The following is a 16978-nucleotide window of genomic DNA, read 5'->3' as shown; positions in this document are numbered from 1 at the left end:
CATTAAACTCAAAACTCTCGTTGTAAATTTAAAGATTTGATATGATTAGACCCTTAGAAACCAATTCAGCACGTGGATTTAATGGGGTAGACCTTTAGGGATCACAGTAAACTATTTGCCCTTATACGTTAATATTTATTCATGAAAGATACTCAAACTGAATGTTTACAGAAATCACGAAGTATAAATACCATTAATTTGTTTATTGTAAGTATGCATGGTTGACGTTACAGAAGTAATCGCGATGAACTTCTTTTATAACCTTAAAACATACGCAATACGAAAAAACAAATGCATCGTATACTGAATGTTGTTTTCAAGGCAAAAACCTAATTACATATAAGTAAAAAGCAATGAGGCAATCAAAATCATAAATCGAAAGACAGACTTTATCGAAAAAAAAGACGAAAAGATTAATATGAACACTTCTCTTGTAAAAGTACACGGCAAAAGTGTACGAAAAAACTTTTTTTTTTATCTTGTACTAGATTTTCATTCCTGAAATTGTTCGATGTTTTTTTTTCATTTTTTTTTTCATTTTTTTTTTTTTTTTTGAATAAGATGGATTTTAATACTTTGCAGAAGATAAAAAAAATTTCACGAATGATTACAGCAAGGAATTCAAAATATGACAGTATTTTACAAAAACATCCGAATTAATCATAAATAACTGTAGAATTAAAGCAATGATTTTTAGGGATTTTGACATGTGCATAACAACAGAAGTACAAAAGACGCATAATGCGATACTAAATCAGATATTAAACATATTGACTGGAACAAATAAATGAAAATTAGGAATGCATTACAGCATGTTCACTCAGATATAACTAATTGAGAGTCAAGATTTAGATTGGAAGTCGATAAATAAAGATTGGGATCATTGAATAGCCTTTATGAAAACTCCCGAGACTATTTCATTTCATCTGATACCCAAACATGACGAATTGGTAATGGTTATTGCGCAATCTGTTCCGTTTAATTTTATTATATCTCTATTTTATTTTAGGATCTTTTCCTAAGATAACCTATTTATAGAAAACCTTTCATATACGAATTGCATATTAACGTTGTTGCTGTAAAATGTGATATTTTTTATGATAGGAAAATAATTCGGTAAACAGAAAATGGGATACAGATAAAGGTTCTTACGAGACCTTATCAATATTTGTCTCCAATCTATCTCCCCTGCCTAAGTTTCAAAGGACAGTAACCCTGAAAACTCATCTAAATTACCAGGCTTATAATGTTGAACGCCAGACGCCCAGGGCCGTTATGTCTACAATAAAGTCACTAGTAACGCTCGAAAACAATTGGAAGGTCAAATTAGGTACGAAGAGCATTAAAAACCGAAATAACCGAAAAGTTAAATACAGCTTTGGAAATCTAAAGTCTGGGTCATAAGGATAGGATTTTTCATGTCACTAAAACATGAGGACTTCCTTGTCGGTTTTTTTTTTTTTAATTTATTGCTATTATATAGTGATCATATTCTGTAAGAGTTACTGCTTAAATCAATTAATAAGACAGTTTTAATATATGACTTAACATTCACTTAATACGTATGGCTCTCGTTATTCGTTTTTCTCTCTCCTTGTTATAAATTTCTTATCAAAATATTTTTGTTTAATTTCTTTTTTTATCTTTTGTGAACTTTCGATTTGTAGGTCAAAGAAAACTTTAATCTGACAAATACAACAATATTAGGATTTACAATCTAGGACCTACAACCCAATTGACGTTCTAAAAAAATGAAAAATGAAAGTTGTATTAATTTTCTCGTAAAAAAAAAGGCACTGAAACACTGAAATATCGATTTTTTTTCTTCAGGTAAACTAATGAATTTGATGTAACAAAGTTCAGAGTCTTTGATATTACCGAGTTGTAGCAGTAATGAGGCTTTAATAAGTTTTGGTCCTAAACTGGAACAATGGGGTGCAGTAGTTGATGGCAATTAAGTCAGTTAAGATCATTTAACCTAATAAAATAAGAAAAGAGTCGGTTTCAGATTAAACTTGACGTTTAGTTACAGGTTAATTTCTTAAAAAGTTATGAGAGATCAAACAGAAATACAAAATGGTAATTCATTTAAGCAAAAAAATCAGCTAGTAGATTTTTCTGTAAGTAGAATTATCGTCCAATAGCTTGACCCTCTACTAACAACCAATATAGCTCATTATTAAGTGCGTCAAGTGAGTCAAGCCTCAGCGAAATATATGCAAATAAGTAACATAAGATAAATATGTTACATCATAACAAACTGTGCGAATTTCTGTGTGTTAGTTATTTCTACATTGGCTAGAGGTTTAGAGGAGGATTGAGATCTCAATAAACATATTTAACCCTGCTGCAATTTTTGAGCCTGTCTCAAGTCAGGAGCCTCTGGCCTGTGTTTGTCTTGTATGATTTTGGTATAATGTCCGTTTTCCCTGAACTAGTACACATTATTGTTAAGGGGCCAGTGGAAGCCCGCCCCCGGACTTGGGATTTTCTCGCTGTGGTGAAAATTCATTGGTGGCCTTCGTCTGTGTTCTGCCCTTTGGTCAGGTTGTTGTCTCTTTGACACACTACCCATTCTCATTTCCATTCTCAATTTTGTTTTATGTGTTACTGAAATATTATCAGTGACGGATCAAACAACTCATACTTAGACGAAAGATCTTGACGACTTTATGATGGTTGCTTGATTTCAACCTTTTTATCAACAATTTGTAACCTCTCTGGTTTTTAGCTAGCACCACAATATTTCTGGACATTTTGTAAACCTCAAGTCTCTTATACTCTTCTGCTAAATATTGTTATTGTAGCTATTTCCAATTCATTTGTTTTATATTACATGTAACGATTACTCATACATGTGTACTTATAATATGAAAAATCAAGAAATAATTCTATACTTCTTATAAAATGCATGTATTGAAAAACAAGCTCATGTACTAAACATGTATATGTATTCTGATATCCGAAAATTAATTATTGCACTAGTATTGACTAGTTGGTATCAAGCGATATCTAAAATTTAACTCGTTATATTCCTTTTCATATAGACGGAAGAAACAAGCTATTGTAAATATGTTTACTTCAATGGAACAGTTACTGTAAATTGTTCAACTAGAAACCAGTGAAAGACTTCGAGACTTCAACTTGATGGAGCAAGATTAAGAATTCATCTGTACACTTTGATCTTTGACAGACATTTATGTTTTCGAAATAGGCATGAAAACGATTTTCAATAAATAAAATTTAAAACTGCAAAAGTCTTCCTTCAAATTTTTATGATTATTCGTTATAGATTTAACAGTCATAACAGCCATGAACAAACAAGGATTTCATATTTCGGGATTTCGTGTTAAAAGCAGATCATTAACAGTTTTACACATATACTCGTTTTTTTCCAGACGTCGGGAGACTTAGAATGTGACACATTGTATCGACACTTGTCTATTGTTGACGACCGTATGGTGACCTCTAGATACCTTTTGGTTCCGAGGTCTTATTACATCTCCATTCATTTAGATAGATTACATGGATTATAAAAGACAAGGAGGTCTTTGTTGGAAAACGTGACAACAAAGTGATACTAGGTTGAAAGGGAATCTGGTAAATAATTGATAAACTTTGAAGAAAAAACAGTATGAAACATTATGTCATGAACATCATTTTTGTCCCAGAATTCAGAAAACTCTTGCCTGTGTTTATACCATGCCTTCATCAACCGGAAATATCTTTATGTCAGATAAAACCTAAGTATTTCCTTGTCAGTTGCGAACTTTGATTTATAGTACTTTAACATGACATAATATACTATCACTGCTTAAATCAATTGTCTTGTAGAAAAATAAGACATTTTATACATGATATACATATTTGACAATCATCTTTTTTATATGCATCAGCCACGAGGAGTACTTAATTCACAAAAGCTTATTTCATAATGGATATGAAGCTACTCCTGCCGCATAGCCCACGAGCACTGAACATTATGATTTATATGGTTATATGGTTATATTATTAACTTATATTATAATTCATGTTAAAGCTGGTTTTTTTTCTTTTGTGTCAATATATTGTTGTTGTTTGATATACTTATCATTGTATTGGTTTGCAAATAATGCACGGATCCTCTATTGGAAATAGAATTAGAATATTTCTTATATTTATTGTCTGCCAATTAGCTGATTTAACAAGAAAGTAGCAGAGAGTTTGCCATAAAACTAAAATTTGACAACCCTGAAAACTGCCACATTTATAAACTGAACATATTTTGTGATGTTTTATCGCTACACTAACTTTAAGAGTGGAGCATTTACAGAGAATGGAGGTCCCTTTTATCTCCGTGATGGGTTTCAATACAAAGGTTTTGACATGAGAACCGAATGCAAATGTTTGATATCAATGTCAGAGTATTTTTTAAAATATTTTTTATTACCTTTGTCAAGAACGGACGAGATAAAAGTTTGTGGAGTCAAATACATGCAATATTTTGGTTTTTACAAACACGGTGGGTATGCGAGAGAACGTTCTGTGCTGGTGATTTGGTCCTGTCAGGTGCTGGTGGGTCCTGATTCTGTGCTGGTGGGTTTGTTTACATTGTATCAGAACGGCAATAAAACGACTGTTTTTTGCTTAATTTTTCTCTGATGCGTCATAAGTACCATGCAAAGTATATTACAACAATATTATATTGCAAAAGTCGTGCAAGTTCGTTAAACTAATTGTCCTGACGCTGTGCTGGTGATAAGAAAACGGTCCTGGTTCTGTGCTCCTATGTCCTGGTTCTGTGCCTTTATATTTTAGTTAAAAGTGGCATATATTCAAGATTATTGATGCTGTACTGTTATTGACTAATTAACTGTTGTCAGCTTTCTTGAAATTGACATTGTTGTGAATCTGTTTACTGTTATTATTAGAGAAAAAAATACCCCTATTTTTTATTTTTTTTAAATTAACTGTAATCTTATTTATTGGCCTGTTTATGGAACCCTTCTTGCCCCCTTTTAAGATAAGAAAATATGTTTACGATTTTCGGGATTACGATCATTTTGCAAGATCACCAAAATACGTTGTAATTTATACAATACTTATATAAAGTAGATGATGTGGTATGTTTGTTGTCAATGGACAAATTTCCATAAGAAACCAAAGGAAGTATGTGTTAACAACCATACGTCGTCGTACGACCTTCAACAATAACCCATAAAATAAAAATGTAAAAGGTTTTGCATAAAAATGGAGAGCAAAAATATAGAACAAAGGACTTTCAGAGCGTTTGAATCATATGTCTTTAGCAGCTTAAAACACATTTGTTTGTGAACAACTAAGTGCTGACTATAAGAATGACAATAGTATTGCGGGTTTGTTTGTTTGGTTTTTTTGGGGTGGGTGGGGATGGGGGATAAGTTAGAGCGAGGTTACAGTGAAAGTTTTAAGCTTGGAATAGTTTCCCGTAAGATTTAAAAGTTGTATTTTAAAAGAAAAATGTATCTTATAGCTATTAAGAATCACTTGCTGTATCTGTAAGATTTTTGCAACATAATTTTTTTGTCTGAACGGTTATCAGGTATTTTTTTCAAAAGTTTGATAGAACACTAAAAAAAATTTCACTATTTTATGAAAGGGCAGACTAGAATGTCAATTTCAAAAATTAAAATATCTCGTAGCTTCATACTACCAATTGAGTATAAAACAAGTATATAAGTTTAAAAATTAAATTCTTAGATTAAACACCTACATTTAACTTTAAAAGGTCATAACAGTTTAAAACAATACAAATCTACACACACAAAAAACTGGCCTAGTTTCAACTGGTTATCAGCCCGAATCGCTATAAGATCATATCTAAGCTCACCTGTGTCGAGGGGTCGTGTGAGGTTCATGTATTGTCTTGGCGTCCGCAATTACAAAAAGATCTTTTCTGAAATTACTTGACCAAATGTTACCAAATGATTTTTCAAGAGTGAATCTAGGAAAAACAATATTCATCAACAAACATGACCACTGTCTGTTAAAATGTATTAGAGTTTTTAGTTACAGCCGATTCCATTGAGTATGTAGGCAAAGGTAACATTTTTGGTTAGCTTGCTTGTTAGCTAAACCGTGAAGTTATTGTTAGGTAAGGTATACTACCCTCCTTTCGAAGTAGCCTGGTCCTACAGACAGAAAGATGTGTCATTTATCGGACTAGTCTACTCTTAAAGTAGGGTAGTTTACATAATCTAACAATGACTTTTCTGTTCAGCAAGCAAGATAACCAAAGATATTCCCTTTGTCTACACACTCATTGAAATCGGCTTTAATATTGCAAAAGTTCAAGCAATTAGGGCAAAACTTACCGAGTAAAAAAAATCAAAAGGCCAATGTCTATCTACCTTGCACATTTCAGAAAATTCAGATCAGATACCGAAACTGGGTCCAGCAACATTTATAAGCAATTTAAGATTTTTACCCTCACAGTTTCCATTCACCACAAATATTCTCGTTACAACGAATCATTTTAAATACAAAAATACCAGTTGCAGCCTTTTGTTTATCTATTAATATATGTATACGGATAAAGTTATGAAAGGCAGCAGGATCACCAGGTTGAGGAGTCCATGTCATCTGAAACAAATGCTAAGCATAGATCTAGAAAGCGACAGATAATCATGACATTAAAAAAACTCTCTTCTTTTCGACTTTTTTCGAACAAATTGACACATAAAATGGATTATATAGTATTGTGGAATTTTTAACTTGACTGTGTTCAATTCAATGGTTACACCTTTTACTAGAATAACAATCCTGTCAAGTATGAGCTGGGTAAAATATTTCAGAAAAGAAGATGGAAATGTGAAAGTTTCCGTGCGTCAGGTGCAACAGCATACGAACAGCTAATATGCCTCGTCAGGGTGGAAGCTAAAAAGTCCACGAAAATTTGATTTAAAACCTTTATTCGTTCCAACAAAGTTATTGAGATTTTGTTGAGGATTTAACCATCTACGACAACAAGATTTTTTTTTTAGAATTTACAGCTCTTCTATTAATATATGCAAAGCAAACCATTGATAAAATTGCTTGCTATGATTGTTTGGATGTTTGTAAACGACAGGTAAGTAGTCTGTTTACTATATACTAGAATTTGTTTGGACAATAAACATTAACTTCAATTCCTGTCAGTTTGTATTTGTCCAATCAAATCCCAGTATGTATTGAAACTCCGCCTACCTATTGTTTGAAAACATCCAAGCAAACATAGCAAGCAAGTCAATCAAAGTTTTTTTTTTTGCATGCTTTTATAGAAGAGCTGTACTATATAATGCAAAGAAGCGTTTAAGTCTTTCGCCAAAAAATACTATCAATTTCTTTTTGTCCTATTTAAACTTCCGTACCATTTCCTTCCATTCATGATCATTAAATTGAACTGTAAAATATTTCTTGGTACCTTTTTAATTCCTTTATAAGAGAGGGACGAAAGATACCAAAGGGACAGTCAAACTCATAAATCTAAAACAAACTGACAACGCCATGGCTAAAAATGAAAAAGACAAACAAACAACAGCACACACGACACAACATAGAAAACTAAAGAATAAACAACACGAACCCCACCAAAAAACTAGGGGTGAACTCAGGTGCTCCGGAAGGGTAAGCAGATCCTGCTCCACATGCGGCACCCGTCGTGTTGCTTATGTGATAACAAATCCGGTAAATAGTCTAATTCGGTAGGTCACATTCAGTAAAGGGAAGGGGATTGTAGTTACGACGTAAGGAACATATCCGATATCATTTGTGATACGGTTATTCCATAACGGTCAACCAACTCGTGATGTCGTCCGTAAAATTTACGAAGGGATGATTTAAGTCTTATGTAAACATAATAATGACAATAACTGTTGTGAGCACAAGATTCACTGCACACTTTTAAAGTTCTGCTTCATCAAACATTAAAATGTGAACTTAAGTTTTAAGACTTTTTTAATCGACGCGATTAGGATTTTTGTATATGAGAACATGGTTTATCTATTAGTTGAAAATGCGGCTTTGAACTAGCTTTCAGTATCTGCGAGCATTCGTTGTTCAATAATATGTGTCTTTGTGTTATTATTTTATGTGATAAATTGTTGTGTTGGTACACCACTGTAACAATGAAGGAGGAAATGAGGAGGGTTGGTTGGGTGGAAGTGGGGAGGGGTATGCGGAGCGCTAACAAACATGTCTATGCGGCATGGGCTTTGATCATTGTTGAAGCATCAATGTAAGGGGCATTTAATATCTTAATAAAACTATTCTTATTTTAGATACTATATATTGTTATCTGATATTGGACGACAGATGTTGCCCTTTTATGTAATTATGTAATACAAGTTACGATCATTTGAAAACACACATTAAACAGCCAAAATGGATGCACAAGAGCTAAAATAGGAGTCATGGATCCTATTGACAACAATTATCTGCCCAATTTTATTGATTTTGTAACATTTGTTTCAAATACGACCAACTTCTTATCCGAAATCACCAGCACCGTATCAGGACCCACCAGCACAATGACAGGACCCACCAGCACAGTATCAGGACATGAATAAATTGAGAAAATGCTAAATTTTAATAAATTGCAATGTTTTTTCACAAAATAGTTTTGTCGTGTGGATTGCGGTGTAAAAAGCGGACTCTATGAGCATTTTTGTTTTATTTTTTCAGTGCTAGATTTTCTGAAAATGAGCATTTTTGTGTTACGCTTACTGAAACAGTTTAGATAGTCAACTTTTTAATGGTTTACATATGAACCCATAAGAAACAAAATTGAGAAATCTCAACTGTTTTCTTCCATTTTTTATGAGTGAAAACGTCAAAAATCATCATTTTCGTCTTTGTTTACAATTTTTCATTGATCACCAGCACCCGTCAGGACCGAATCACCAGCACAGAACGTTCTCTCGCAGGACAACCATACCCACCGTGACAAACGATAATTCAAAACAACCGAGATTATCTCAAGTTAGGTCGAGATTGAGAGTATTAGAAATTCAAATTTTGTCATACTGCAGAAATAGTATCATGTGTATCCAATGCTCGCTGTATTGTGACGGGAAGAACATGCATTCTCGATGATAGCAAAATCCATAAGCAAGTTAAGGCAATCAAAGTTCCACAATGAACCGGTCAGCTTGTACGTAACCTTTGCTTTCACTTATGTTTTCTGTTCCTGAGGTGTTTTTTTTTTTTACAATAGTCTTACTTTAAAATTTCAAAAATGGCAACAACTGATAAAGGTCCTTCATTTTAAGGACATTTCTTCGATAACGTTTTGACGACTTGACACATATTATCTTGAAATCGATAAAATATTCAAGACGAAATCTATATTAAACGGTTGCTGTACCCATTTTTAAGAAACCTATATAGTTCACGCAAATTTACATTAATCTTGTAAAAAGGACCACCTAAGAACACGTTTTCTTCCTTGGTGAACCGTTTAAAGCATCGTAGCTCTTATGAGAAATCTGTCAACAAACTTAAGATTTGTTTAGTTTGAACATGAAACACATGTTTATTTTGAAATTTACAATAATGAACCTTTTTTGCAAAAAGCAGGCTAATTAATAATTAACGAGTGTTGAAATTATGGAGCATTGTGTTGAAATTAAGATTCGTCGCATCCAAGAACTTGTTGTTTTCTATCGATTTTTGTTTATCTTTTCAAGCTGCTAATGATTTTCAATGCTCTAATGTTTATTGTATTCATGCAAATAGACCTCACATAAAGACTGCAGATATGATGTCACCAACAAGTCATTTTGCGAATTTGGATAACAAGGTACAACGTAACGAATTAACCGTCTATCTTCCCCTTAACTGATATGAATTGACATTTAATCGTTATACTTTTTTTCAGAAAGACAAATACATATATGTCAAATATAATAGGTTACGTTTACTAAAATGCTATTTTGAATTCAATTATTCAGTACAAAACCATGAAAAACGGTGTTATAATCAAGTCATTAATGCAGATACGGATCGAGTACTTCATTTTGTTTTTTGTTTCTCGGCATGTTTATAGATAACAAAGTTATTTTTGGAATAAATACGATATATGAAAGGAAACGAATGTACGTTCCCGACAGCCATAAAAACAAGCTGGTCAATAACAATGTACATTCTCAAAAGCCATAAAATCAAACTGGTCAAACCGGAAATAACAAAGGATGAGACAGATGTTATGGTACTTTACAATATAATGTTATAACTTTCTGAACTCTTCTTAAAATAATTCAATAATTAAAAGAAAACGAACTTGGTGCAAATCTACTTACAGCTATAATATGGCAATGACATTCAAGGTTAAATGATAATGTATCGTTTGTTATTCTTCAAGAGATCATCAGTTCATTCATTAACCACCCCCCCCCCCCACCAAAAAAAACAAGTCTTTTAAGTAAGAGTTAACGAAGTAAATTTGAAAAAATAACACTTAATTAAGTTAATTACCAAAATTTTAATGGTCAATTACTTAAATTGCCTTCAACAAAGATGCACACAATTTTGAGACAAACGTGCATAGGCAGAGATATCTCGTCTGCTTTACTGATCATCAATAAGACAACAAAGTCAGGTGGACATGTAGAGTGGGGTGCTCATTTTCGCCATATCTTTCCATGTTTTCTTCAGTTTATGTTCAGGTCCTTATGTTTTTGAAGTAAACTGATATTTCTGTATGAAGATAACTTCAAATGCAAAATATTCTTAGCTTTAAAACGTGTTTGTTTTGAGAAAAATCATTTGAAATGTTGGATTAAAGGGTGTTTGAAATTTCCTGATGTTTTGTCAACGGGGGGCACATATTCGCCGTTGTAACACATCTATTTAAAACCAAATAACTGCAGCTTTGAACAATATGTATCAAATAAATTTCATTATAGATGAATAGCAGACATTTGAAAGGTGTAAAAAAACTGAAATTTAAGGCAATCAGTCAAAGAATTACTAAAGAAGTACTTCTTTGAAATCGTTTTTTTCATTCAGGAAATTGGCTGAAAATCGTTGTCCGTTTTTCGGTCCTTTGCGGTAAGAATTTGGTCTCATTTTCAAAAATTATCATATTTGTTATAAAAATATAATTTACCGGCATATTTCTTCAATTTCAACCATCCTTTGAAGTTTTTACACCTCAAAATCGTAAAACGGCGAAATTGTGTCCACGGCGAATATGAGCGCCCCACTCTACGTCTTAGTACGATCAGTCCATATAGTTGATATATAGTATATAAGAATCGGACTTCACTGTGATACTTGGCGTTGACCAATGAACCTTGAAAATGAGGTCAACGTCAGATGGTCTTGGACAAAAAGACATGTACAAGTAACATTCTTGCAAACATTCAATACACTAAATATGTGTTTGACCTTTTGCCTATAGTTACAAAGAAACGGAAAAAAATACTAATACTAGTGGTAAGAAAGCTATTAAATCATTCATACATTACCATGAAAATAAGGTCAAGGTCAGGACAATCCATCAAGATGGCAATGCACTCGAACCTTTCCAATATAGTTTACATGATGAATGAAATGAGGTCATGGTCAGGTAAACACTAGCTGGCGGACATGTATACCTTGCAATGATACAATGGAAGAAAATATAGTTGTATCATTTGTAAATTAAGTGAGAAAAGCACATGATAAATAAAAGATTTTAAGCAGTTAAAGCCATGAAAATGAGGACAAGGACAGCGGACATATACCAGACGGAAACGTCAGAACATAAGGCATCATACAAGTTTGATACATATGAAGTATCCATGCAGGTCATCTACCATCTGGAAAATAAAACTTTTCACATCTAGTTTATGCCGCCGCCAGTTTAGTATATTCTGCAACACAAAAATAGTTCCTAACACGAAAGTCTTATCTCATGATGCTAAAAAAAAACTGAAAAAAGTCGTAATAAAGTTATTTATATAATGACTGTACCATTGAGACACTATGAGTGTGAAAAATTGAAATACTAATACCAGTGGTCATATAGCTATTAAATCATTCATACATTTCCATAAATTAAATTATCAATTGAACTAGAACAGGTTTATTGTAATTGTTTATGAGGTAAGTCTCACTCAATATATTGGTATACTCATTTGATTGTGAAATTATTGCTTGATCATGCGCGTAGCTACGTTTACGTCAAAACGTCCGGGCGTACACTTCAATTTTGAAAATAAAACAAATATTTGACATAGAATAAGAAAAACTGGTCAAAAGCACATCAGCCTTGTGCTTCTTTTTTTCAATGGATTGTAATTTTGAATAAAAAGGGACTAAATTTACTCAAATAGATCATTTAATATATTTGTTCGAATCTTTTGTAAAAGTCTGAATCTAGTACTATGAATTCTACGAACTTTTCTTATTATATTTAAAGCAATTCACTATCTGCTCAGATTCGATATGCTGTTTGTATTTTTGTCGAGTCAGTGATTTATGTCCCAAAAGCGACACAAAGCGGCGTCAACATTTAGGTTCCGAATGAGGATAAAGTCTTTTGAATGACTCTCCGTGAAATTTTATGAAAGTTGGACAGAAACTGTTTATGATCAAAAGAGTATTCAGAGCAATATAATAATGCAATTATAAATTATCTTTAATTTTCCCACATTTTAAGGACAAAATGTATTTCTTTCTGCAATTGATAAGTGGTCGCAGTTTGGGCGTACATTTTGTTATTTCTCAATTACATGAACTACTTGTCGAACCTTCATCGAATTTTATGAAAATGCCGAAGAAGCCTTTTCTATTACTTATGTCCAAAGCTAAAATTTTGAAAGCATTTTTTTCGTTCATTTTCTGTTCTTTTCTGATAGACAGCCAGATAGCCGGAATCTTCTTTACGCGGTTAATTGTTTTACATGTTCAATTTATAAACCTTCATAGATTGTCGTGAAATATTCCAGATCAAGAAAAAAATATCAGAAGAAAATTTTAGATTTTTTTTAAAATCCCTTTAAAGGAAAGATAAATTGATTCACTTTTTGTGGGAAGAAATCCTAGGTGTTCCAGAATTTTTTTATATTGTACCTCTTAGAAATATTTTTTTCGTGTTCATTAAAAGTGCTTTTGTGGATTGTATGCTCACTCACGGCACCATTTAAACTTATTTAAAAGTAATATTGGTTTGGACGTTTTCTCTAAAACCAATGACCATTAGGATAGCTTCCAGTTTAACACGATGAATAAGTTAACATATTACAAGATTTAACCAAAACAAACAAACAATTTAGATTCAAAAGTATGTTGCTATCAATGATTTTTTACTGACAGGAATCATTATGGTATCTCATTCTCGGTAGCTTCCGGGAGCTTCGTCCCTTTCGAACCCACTACCAGCAGGTGCTTTGACATTGAACGATTGGCACCCCTCATATCCCTCGCCAAGTTTCGGGCGTACACGTAAAAATGACCCAGCTACGCCACTGTTGATCATTATCCAATGACTACCATTTACAGAGGCGGATCCAGAATTTTTTTTTTTAAGTTGGGGCCCACAGACTGCCTAAGAGGGGGCCCGCTCTAGTCATGCTTCAGCGATTCCCTACATAATCAACCAAATTTTACCCACAAAAAGGGGGACGGACCCCTAAAAAACCTCTAAATCCGCCTCTGTTTTATGCATATCCCGTGAAATTTTTATTGACTAGCATTTCATTTGTATCCAATGACTAGCATTTTGTGTAAACTTCTTCTGAATGTGGACAAATTATAGAATTTTCTTCAGAAAAAAAGTATATGTACATAAGTTTTATCATGAAAACTATCCATTTTGTTATAAAAAAAAAACATATGCCTCATCTATTTTAATTTGAGGTTTCATATGACTTTAAACTTGTGCGAGTTAAACAAATAATTGTCTTGTCAGTGGAAAATTTAGGAGTGTTCGCGTAGAAAGTGCTTATCCTTTTTTTTATGACAGTTTATCATTTTTAACATGCACGGAGTGTTGTACAGCTCGATTGGTTGTTTTAGCATGCGAAATGAGGTTTTTATGCATGAATTATGCGTTTGGTGTTGCATTTCGACGTGTATTCCTACGCAGATAAATCCTTGATATAATTTTACTTAAACCCCAGTCCCACTGTCACGTTTTGCTAGGTTTTAAAAGGCTACGTTAACGTTTCAAATACGTTTTGATAAAAATGTCCCGTTATTTTGAAAGCTAGGTTTGTGCTACGTTCTTACCACATTTTGCTACGTATTAGTACGTGTAGACCCACGTTTCCACCACGCATTGCTACGATTCGATACGTAGTTATCATGTTTTTTTACGTTCCGCTAAACTTTGATACGTATTTACTAGGTTTCTACTTCGTTTCATTTTCGCTACGTTTGTTGTTGAACTTTCAAAACATACAAGGCAGGTCCCGTTTGAACAAAAGATCACTACGTTTCGATACGCTTCGTTGTGTATGTTCCCGTTTCGCTACGCTTTCAAACCGTAGTAAAACGTAGCTATTGAAACGTGACAGTGTGACTGGGACTTAAGTTTTTTGGTTCTGTTCTAGCTTTTTAAGCCCCAGTCAGTGTGTCACGTTTTACTACGTTTTGAATAAAAATGTCCCGTTATTTTGAAAGCTAGGTTTTACTAGGTTTGTGCCACATTCTTATCATGTTTTATCGGTTCACGTTTTGCTACGTATAAGAACGTGAACCCCCACGTTTCAATCAAGCATTGATACATTTAGATACGTAGTAAGCACGTTTTGTTACGTTCCGCTAAGCTTTGATACATATTTACTAGGTTTCAACTTCGTTTGTTGTTGAATTCCAGTTTTGAACAAAGGATCAACACGGTTTTTTTACGTTTCTACTGCGTTTCGATACGCTTCGTTACGTATACTCCCGTTTTACTACGCTTTCAAAACGTAGTAAAACGTAGCTCTTGAAACGCAACAGTGTGACTGGGGCTTAATCGTTTGCACGTGTATATACGTTGTCTTTTGTGCTAAAATTGAATATGTATTAATGTACATGTATATTGTTGTGCACCAATTGAGTATACATTTCTATAATTTACAAACCAAAGCGTTTGCAGAATTATAATTTAAAGTTAAAAGAAACCGATACCATGCATTGTATAGAGGTACACATTTTTTTATCATTCTCATCCCTTGTCGTTAAGTTTTTAGTGTCAAGTTTATCTCATGGGCTATCATATCAGGTTTCCTTATTCATATAATCTCTATATTTAAATACTAGAACACATCCACAACATTGCGGTTCCGTGACTGAATTAAAGTACTAACGCCTTAGTTTTAGCCTGGATTTTTTAGGTGAACAAATCTCTCTGCTTTTTGGAACTTGGCAATTATTGGTAATTTCAATTATGTGGAAAACAAAATGGCTTGAAATGGTGTAATGTTTCATCAACACCATTATCCTATATAAGTTATATAAAGTTGAATTATTTGATTCGTCGTTTTCACGTCTTCCCGGCTTACAAATTGAACCTCGTTATTTTAGTAGTATAGACAGGTATTGGAATCAACGAATACGCAATAAATCTAATTTTTGTCATCATTTAAACAAATGAACCCTTTTAAATGGTTCAAAGAAAGGGGCTTGAAATATTTATGAGGATTGTGTTAGATGTAAACAGCGTAAATCAAGAACCAATATACTTTTTAATGAATTAGTATTACTTTTGTATACATGTATATAGAAAGTATTGACTTTATACCTTGAATAATTACAAGTACGCTTCTTTTTATTCGGTAAGTCCATCTCAAATAATACAATCAATGCTTTAATCAGCAAAAGTTTTTTTTACACAGTGATGGGATTTGTACTTAATTATCTTTTACAGCAATTAACCAAACGAGAGAATACTCCAAAAACACGAACATTTAATTTAAGAATAAATAAAATCAATATTCATTTCTGTCATTTTATATAATGTTTGACAAGTGAAATTAAAATCAAATTTAAGCAATTGTAATTTTATGTCACGGTGGCACATGATTACGTCTAAAAACTAATATTCACTTAAATAGGGAAAAAAGTCATTTACAATGGAAAAAAGTTACTTACCACTAGATATATTAATCCATAAACTGACAAAAACGTTACATAATCATAAAGATAAGGTAAAAAGATAGTCATCAAATAAATAGCATTCACTTCCTTATCAAAGAGAAATCACACCGATTTTGATTTATAATATAGATAATCGGTGCATACAGTAGAGTTTGACGATAATGTCAAGCATGCGCAATAAAATAGATATTCTATATATGGTAGTATTAAAATAATATTCGGTAGAAAGGAAAATGAAATACAAGTAATCTCGATTGTTTATTTGTAATCAATAGATAAGATTCAGTAAAACTTAATCAAAACACGGTTTCATATTTGGTACATATAAAGAAGGGGCATTAAAAACAAAAGGTGGCGACTGAAGTTTTTTGGTTTTTTATTTCTCTACTAATTTTTTATTGAGGAAACTAACTTTTGGCGTCTGTAAATTACAATTGAGTTTATAGACCGTTGTTAATGTTAATATAGATCAATGCATTTCGTGTCTTAACTTTTGATTCTTGATAAAAAAAAATTCGCGAATTACTTGCAGCTGCAAATATCATATGCATTTCCGGAATTAAAGAGAAAAATATATAGACTTAGTTTTCATTTGGTCTCATTGGCAATCATACCATATCTTCTTTTTATATGTGTGTAGAAATGTGGTAAGATGGACTTATCCAATCGTACAGAAAGGACTATGCTAAAGAAGGGTGTTCCGTATGCACACAGGCGACAGTCTAAACTTCATGACGTTCAACCAAGTAGACCCATATTGCAGGCTATGAACTGACAATTTAATCGTTACAATTTTATTCTTGCCCTGAATACTGGAAATATTTGCCACATGAAGAAAAAATATCTACAAAACACAACACAGAACAAATCCAAAAACAGAAATATTTAGCAACCAGATACCCATCAAAAACAT

At 32.8% G+C, this 16978-nt stretch overlaps 1 protein-coding gene across 4 annotated transcripts in view; it reads right to left on the bottom strand.

Moving 5' to 3' along the window:
• Positions 1-16188, bottom strand: part of LOC143072480 (C-C chemokine receptor type 1-like) — a 123492-nt gene extending 107304 nt beyond the window's left edge. For 2 of the 4 annotated variants that reach the window (XR_012977202.1, XM_076247407.1), the window contains exons 1-2: positions 16060-16171; positions 11466-11594 (exon numbers count right to left, since the gene is read on the bottom strand). The gene's annotated coding sequence lies outside the window, so the exon portion shown is untranslated. Of the gene's footprint in view, positions 1-11465; positions 11595-16059 lie in introns of all 4 variants that reach the window. The other 2 variants (XR_012977203.1, XM_076247408.1) reach the window with 1 other exon arrangement.
• Between the last annotated feature and the right edge of the window lie 790 nt (positions 16189-16978).

Source organism: Mytilus galloprovincialis, chromosome 4, assembly GCF_965363235.1.
Source record: "Mytilus galloprovincialis chromosome 4, xbMytGall1.hap1.1, whole genome shotgun sequence".
Classification (NCBI taxonomy): domain Eukaryota; kingdom Metazoa; phylum Mollusca; class Bivalvia; order Mytilida; family Mytilidae; genus Mytilus; species Mytilus galloprovincialis.
The sequence above is the reverse complement of the archived record's forward strand: the minus strand, read 5'-3'. Positions and strand labels throughout refer to the sequence as shown.